Source organism: Glycine soja, chromosome 18, assembly GCF_004193775.1.
Source record: "Glycine soja cultivar W05 chromosome 18, ASM419377v2, whole genome shotgun sequence".
Lineage (NCBI taxonomy): Eukaryota > Viridiplantae > Streptophyta > Magnoliopsida > Fabales > Fabaceae > Glycine > Glycine soja.
The window spans coordinates 9104054-9112455 of record NC_041019.1 but is presented as its reverse complement, the minus strand read 5'-3'; positions in this window follow the sequence as shown (position 1 = coordinate 9112455).

Below are 8402 nucleotides of genomic sequence, written 5' to 3'. Positions count from 1 at the left end.
TAGCTTCTAATTATGTTTTGTGGCAGCATCAGTTTTGGGAAGATTGCTTTATATTTGTTTTCCTGATACTGTTTTCGGGTTGGAGCCTTGGAGGTTATCTTGGGTGGAGGTTCCTTTTTCAGTATTTATATTATCCTTTGTATTTGTTTCTCTGCATATTTTAGAACATGCCTTGTGTGCCAAATATGCCTTATTAATAAATTCGATTTTGCATTTAAAAAAAAAAGATTAGTTTCTAATTGTAGAGCAAATTGGGTAGTATTATTATTCATGGTTGATTTCTTTCCTCATTGAAAATCTTACTCCCTTAAGAGTTAAGAACATAATTACTTGAAAGGTAATTTTCCATAAGCGACGATTAATGGGTCAGATAAGCTTTTATAGTTTTGATAAGCAAGGAAACGCGATCACACTCTCGTACAATTTTTTCACCTTTTTGCTTCTACCTTGATCACTTCAGTCATTGGAAAGTAGATACCACTTTACTCCAAATTCGTTGCGTCTCCTATCAACTGCATTTAGTCAAGTCGACATAATTCATGAATCCAACTAAAAGCAGAGAAGAAATATAATTCTATGTTGGGTTTAATCATTTTTGGTGTACAATTAAAATAATAATTTATTAAAATAAACATTTATTTTTTGAATATTATAAATAGCTAATTAAGATTTTTTATATCGATTTAGATCAAATTGAGGGTCCGCCCAATATATTGAAATAAGGTTTTTTCGTTGATAAAAAAATTAGACTTTTTTAAACTAATAAAATATTTATGCAGATCGAGCGGAGGATCTCACGCATAACAGTGCATAGTGTTACTATTTGTTACTATTGAGTTGCAACCCTTATAGCATATATGCTTAATATACATATATTAATAGCAAAAAAATTAATAGCAAAAAAATTATTTTTTAGTGGACCTAAAGCAAGGGCTTGGACCGCCTTAGCCTTAACTTAATGGTGATCAAATTAGGATGATATTCAATTTGTTTGAGGGAAACAATGAGAAGTAATTAGGCAACTAATGAGTGATATTTCAACTTCGTGACAAAAGATCAATTTTAAGAAAATAAATTGATAAATTATGTGCACAATATTGAACAAAAAATATATTTAAAATAATCTTAATTATGAATTTAAAATTCTCTTCTAAGTAGTAAATAAGGTTGGCTAGGTTGTTGTAAGAAGGATATGAGTGTTCATAAACAGATCTAATTTATTGTGAATTGAAAAATCCAATCTAAAAAATTGAATGAATAAAAAAATTAAAAAATTGAATTTTTATATTAGTCAAATCGGATTTTAAATTTGATTTTAGAATATTATCCAAACCAAACTTATACATATGTATATATTTTTATTCATTATAAATTTATAATATCATTTGTTTTTATTTTTTATTTCTTATATATTTATAAAATAATCATATAACTTATATTTATTTATGAAAAATATATTTAATTAAAGATATTTTTACTAATTATTTGAGTTGATATGCATAAATATTATATTATTAGTTGCATAATAACATATAAATAAAATATTTGATATTTAAAATTGTTTTTATTATATTTATATATATCTTATGTTTTATTTAATACTTTCTAAAACAATTTAAAGTAGGATTAAAATAAAAAAGATTCAATCCTAGCCACTTTAAATTGGATCCAATTAGATGCGACTAAAAGTTTAAATTAAACCGATTAAATAATAAATTAATAAAATCGAAATGATTGGATTATAAAGTTTTTTTTTTCAAAACTGATCTAATCAAATATTTCAGAGAGAGATTGTGTGTTTGAATCTCCTACTAACAATTACTCTATTTGATCCTTATTATAAGACATATTAGTAGTTTAGAAGAAATTGATCATTTTCTATAAGACATTTTAGAATTTCTATAACATATTTAATTTATTTTTCATTAGTTACCATTATTAAATATTCTAAATATTTGTATTCTTTTATTGATACTTGTGCATAATATATATTCTTAAACTTCAATATTTTCACATCACCCATAATAATTTAATGATTATTAATAAAAACATAATTGATATATTAGTAACATTTTCTTTTAAAATTTTAATAAATCAAGTAAATTAATTACTTTTACTTAGATGGGTAATTAATGTTCAAAATGTCTTATAATAATAACGGACGAGAGTATACTGAAAAAAAAAAAACACTATCAATATCAATATTATGTAAGTTATACTCCAATTTTATTCCACATTTTCATGATTGTTTTGTTATTAGGAATATAGAGGTCATTTAACTAAGCATTTATTGAATAAATACTTATCCTACAAGTATTTATAGGTTGTTTCTATAATAGAAGAGAAAACGAGACTAAATAGTTTTCATATAAGTTGCAAGCTATTTTTTACGAGTTATAATCATGAGTTTATTATTAAAAATTAATTGAAAGCAATTTATGAACCTATCATAACTTATTTTTATGAGTTCGCTCAAATAATTATATAAATACTTACTTTATGAAATAAAATTAAATAAACTGTAAATAAATTCTTTAAAAAGCACCAATGATACCATACCAAATCGTAGTTTCTTTCTATTTAGACAAATGGAACAATTGACATGATTGAGTAGCATAAATTAAACTTGTTCTTATAAATCAAATTTTTTAAGAAATTAAATAAGAGTTTCTGTTAGAAATTAAAACATATAAATTAATTTTAACATTTAAAAGATACTTTATATTTTACCTTTTTATTTCCCATAAATACTTATTAAAAATTATTCAAATAAAACCTTCATATCACATTCACGATGTGGGAGAAAAGATGCAATACGCGAGGTGGAGAGCAATAGCATATCCAAGTCTTGGGAGCCACAACATCAATCTCAACTTTTGTGGTGTCCAGTTCCAGTGTTCCACTTTCCATTTTCACGTATTTTGTCAGCAATGGTCACCTTAATTCGATCATTTGGATTCTTATCAAATCTAATTTTTAGTTAAGCAAATAATTAACTTTGTAACTACTATCATAACATCAATTTATGTTCATATTAGGGTTTTCAATCTTTAACTATGTGAATTTAAGATGGCGTGTTTCTGTCCTTATTTTTTTTATAGTAATACAAGCATTACATAGCAACAAGCTTGTGTCGCTTTTCTGTTGATTTTCAAAGAGATTAATGGGCGTTCTTGGTTAGGTCAAATGCAGAATGAAATTAAAAAAAAAAAAAAAAAAATATATATATATATATATATATATATATATATATATATATATATATAATAGGTCTGGTTGAATCTATTCTTGCTTATTTAATTATTTTTTAAAATTATTTTGCAAAGCAAAATATAACCAAAAACTTGTTTGACATTATTTATCATTATTACTCAATGAAACTTCAAACAAAACATGTATTATAGAGAATTTAGCGACATTGTTATTAAGTTTGGACATTGGTCAACATGCTAATATTACTTTAAGTTTGTGCTGAAAATGTAATCATATTTTTTTCACGTGTTTTTATAATTTTAAAAATGGACTAATGCATCAACATGGGCTTACGGAGGATCCACACTAGGTATCACGGGCGGCGGAATCAAAATTCGAAGTTAGTGGGGACAATTTTTTTTAAGAATAATAAATTTATTATCATAATATAAAATTAAACTATAATATAAGCTAAAGTATATTTATGGTTTTAGTAAAAAAAATTAAGCTCAATTTTAATATTTCTAAAATTTTATTTATATATTTTTTGACCCTCTAAAATTTAAATAGTACTATCACTTTTACTTGAGGAGTAAAAGTGATTTATTACAAAATTAGAGAGATAGAAAACAAATAATTTTTTTAGGGAAACTTCAACAAATTTATCTCCTTTTTATTTTATTTATTTAGTTTGAAATTTTCAGAATTTAAAAGAAAAAGAACATAGCCGCTATTTAGTATTTTCTTTATTAATTTAATATTTACAAATAAAAATATTATCCCATTTATTCTTAATGAAAAATGGACAAATTTGATACTCAATTTATATATTTAAAATACTGTTTTAAAAATAATTATTAAAGAAATAATGTGGCGAGATTTAAATTTTAAAAAGACGGAATATAGTGTTTTTTAAATAAAAAATGTTTACGTTGAAAAATAGTGATATTTTGCTTGATATAAACATTTTATTGTTCTCAATGCTCAAATAGTTAAGTAAAATCTTAGGTTAGAATTTGGTGAGTAGAAAAAAACATGATTAAGAAAAAAAATCTTATTATAGGTGATTGGGTTTAAGTTATATGAAGATTGATGATTAATAAATTTGATATATATATATATATATATATATATATATATATATATTAATATTACTATCTAATTATTTCTTCTTTTAATTACTTTTTTAATGTTATTTCTCTCACCTAACATTTTTCTTTGCTAACTGAAACCAGTTTTGAAGATCCATTCAGTGTCTTTTTTTTTTCTTTTGAAAATTGCATCTTCGTACTTACTGATAACATAGCTTCTTTATCACCACAATTGAATATGCTCTAAACTGTTCACAAGTTGTTCGATTAAATGATTTTGGTTTAGTTTGGCTCTTTTTGGTTTTCATATATATTATGAAATTGAATTCCAACACCAAATGTGGTTGTTATATTTAGGACACTATGGAAAATAGTGAAGGCAATGAAGTGCAAAAGTTATGGCATTGAAAAATCCTCGAGAGAGAAGCAAGAGAAACCTTGAATGCTATGTGAGAGAGATATATATTTGTTTTTTTTTTTAAATGAAATATTTAATTATTATAATTATTATAATAGACATTAAAAAATTAATGGAAACAGAAAAAATTATAGTGATCCAAACAAAAAAGTTTGCTTGCTTATTGGCCGTGGTGCATGCAAACTTACGGTACATTTAGCAAATGAAATTAGAATTGTAATTTTTATCTTTAGTTTGTGTAAAAAAGTTAAAGGGTAAAATTATAGTTTTAAGTTCCATTTTAGTTCCAATTTGATATGTACCTTTAATTAAAGGGAGTTTAGTATTAAAAAGTAAAATTAAGGGTAGTTGCAGGTAAATTTGTATGGAGTTTGAGTAAAAAAAACAAATATAAAATTGGTGATGATATTGATAACAGTTTAATGATAGTAGTGACCAGGTGCGGACTCACATTGTTAATTGGGGTTAGATATATGTTATTAAAATGTTATTTCTTTCTAGTTTTTTTTAATATTACAGTGATTACTTTTATTTTGGAGTTAGATATGTTATTAAAATGTTATTTCTTTCTCTTATTTTTTATCAAATATATAAATTTTACTTTTAAACTTTGTATTTTGAAGATAATGCAATTTTATTTATTTTTTATATTATTTATTGTGAAAATAACTGTATTTTTTTTTCTTTTTAGACAAAATATTCAAATACTATCTATTTTTATTTTGAGTAGTGTTATTTTATCATCTACTCTAGTTATTTTAAAGACTATAAATAATTATATTTACAAGATTTTATTAGCATTCAGTTTATATGAACTTGATTATAAATAATTTCATAATTAAAAGTTATTTATTAACGTTTGCAATAGGGTAACTTAAGCTATGTTTGGAAAGATTAGTTGAAAAATTAATACTTGTAAGTTGAATTATCAAATTATAAGTATTTAGTAAAAATAGTTATTAAAATAACTGAAAAGTGTAAAATAGGCGTAAAATAATAAAAAAATAATAAAATCATTTTTATTTAAAGAGAATAACTAGAAAATGAATAAATATATTGAGGATAAAAATAAAAAAATTATAAACTAAAAATTAATGTTTTAAAAAAATATTATTTTAAGTAATATTTCAAAAAATATTAAAAGTTACTGAAAAAAACTTTTTAGCTAATAAAAAATCATCAAAATATCTTATTAAACATAACCTTAATTACAAATATTATATTTCCAATCTCTTGTTTGTATATTATTTCCTTCCTTTTCTCCTTTTGTCTTTGTTTATTTGGATATTGCTAGTGTATGGATCTAAACATGTAAATCTTTAAAAAAAACAAACCAAATATTGAATTGCACTAAAATATGTCAAAATTATAAGACACTGTATTGTCATGATATAACATTATTCTTCTTCTAATTATCTTTAAAATGTGATTAATGTAAACACTAATTTTATTATAAATTCATAAAATTTCTTTGTGACATGTTAATGATTGAATTTTGTAATCTTAAAGTCTTTAAAAAAATTTTAATTTGTTTTTTTAGAAATATATTTTCTATTGATATAATTAATATTTGACAACATATGAAATTTGATATGCATATATAAATTTTATTTTTCAAAGTTGGTCCCCTTGAATATTGAAATCTGGATCCGCCCATGGTAGTGAGACTATGAAGCGATATGGATAACGATATAAACATTAAAATTAAAAAAAAAAAAGTAATTATACAAGGTATGTGAAGTTACGAATTATGATCTAGAAAATAATAATTAGAACCATCAAATTTGGTTTTCATTATATTATAATTTTATCAAATTGAGCTTTAGAATTTTAAGTTTAAATTATTTTTTAAACATTATAATTTCAATTTCAAACTTTAACTTTATGCCCAATTATGTGTCAAATGAACGCTTATAGTTTACATCTCCTTCGTTCTCTGAATAAAAAAATTGTTTCACACTTATTAAAAAATAATAATTAATCTCATAAAATTGTATTAGTATTAATTAAAAAATAATTTTTTCATCCTAAATCATTCGTCATGAGAACTTATATCAAACATAATTTTTTTATTATATCAAATATTAAATGAAATATGTTCTCAAAATAGTCCCATTAAATAAGATAAAATTAATTAAATTTTATTTATATATAAGATAAAAAATAAAAAATATATTACTTATTGGATCAAGTCCAATGGACAAGCCATTGGTCGAGCCTAATGGGTTGACGGAGTTCAACCTAATAAGTATTGGATCGATTATTCTAATTATATCTATTATGAATGTTTCATTCTATAATATGAAAGGATTTAATCATATTTTATCATATCTTATACCAATTATATTCTATTTCCGTAATTTATGGAGATAAGATATAATTACATCTTATCATATTTAAGAAATTTTATATAACCCACATCTTACATGAGAATATGGGTAGAATAAGAGACCTCTAATCCTGGTAGACAAATCCTATTCGAGAACACTTAAAACTAATTTGTTTAGTTGATAATAAATATTTTTAAAAATATTTATATCATTATTTTTAACTGTTACTTAGGTGTGACTTTAAAATAAGATATAATAGTGTGTGTTACTTAGGTGTGGCTTTAAAATAAGATATAATAGTGTGTGTTATGTATTGTCCAATCATATAATGGCGTGACTTATTTTATCACATCGATAATTAAGTTTAGTTTTTTGTTTTTTACAAATTAAAGCTTTAAGGACTTTTTTTGCAAATTTGATATTCTTATTTTTAAATTAATGTATTTTAAAAACACACTTTAATTAACTCCTAATATGATCCCTAATTAAGATTCAAACAGTCGTCATTAGTTTCGTAATTGAAAGTCGTCCCTTTCTTTTTATTTTTGTAATTGGAGACCTTTTCAAGTCGTTGCCTTGTCTTCTTTTCTTTGGTCAGTTATGGTCACTATCAAGGAAATTGGAATGTTATATATACGGCTATTGGAAGTGCTAATTAAACTACTAGTATCAATTTGATAAAAAAAAAAAAACTAAGGTATCAATCTAATTCTAATATTGAGTTTATTTGACCCAACACTTTGCCTCTGATGATAACCACCACAATGTCAGTGATGAATCCAGATCGTTTCAAATTCATGCAAGCCATAATTTTAATTTAATGGTGTGTTTGGTGCTGCAGGTTGTTTATGCCGAACAAGAAATTATGTGCATGGAAAAGGAGGGGGAAGCACTCCTCCAATTAAAGGCTTCCCTTGTGGACATCTGTGTTTCCTGCGTTCTATCAATTTTTCAACTTCATTAGACATTCTCCACCTCCACGCACGAAAGATTATATTTAGAATTATGAAGATCAGGAATTAATTACTTCATCCGTTTCTAATTATAAAATTCTTTGGTCTAATGGTAATATTATTCTTTCTATTGGTCTCAATTCACTAGATCGATTCCTTACATTTTAATTCATTACCCAAGTTTTTTTTCTTTTTAAATTGGTTATTTGAATCTCATAACTAATATTGAAGGATGATCGTTAACAAAAAGAAAAGTTAACCCTCACATATTATTATGTAATTGGTTGTTAACTATTAATGACACGTTAAAATCAATTTATTTATTTTGAAGTATAAAGAGTCAATTTGAAAAAAAAAATGGAGACTTAAATGATGAATTAAAATATAGAAGAACCAATTTAGTAAGTTGAAAAAAATA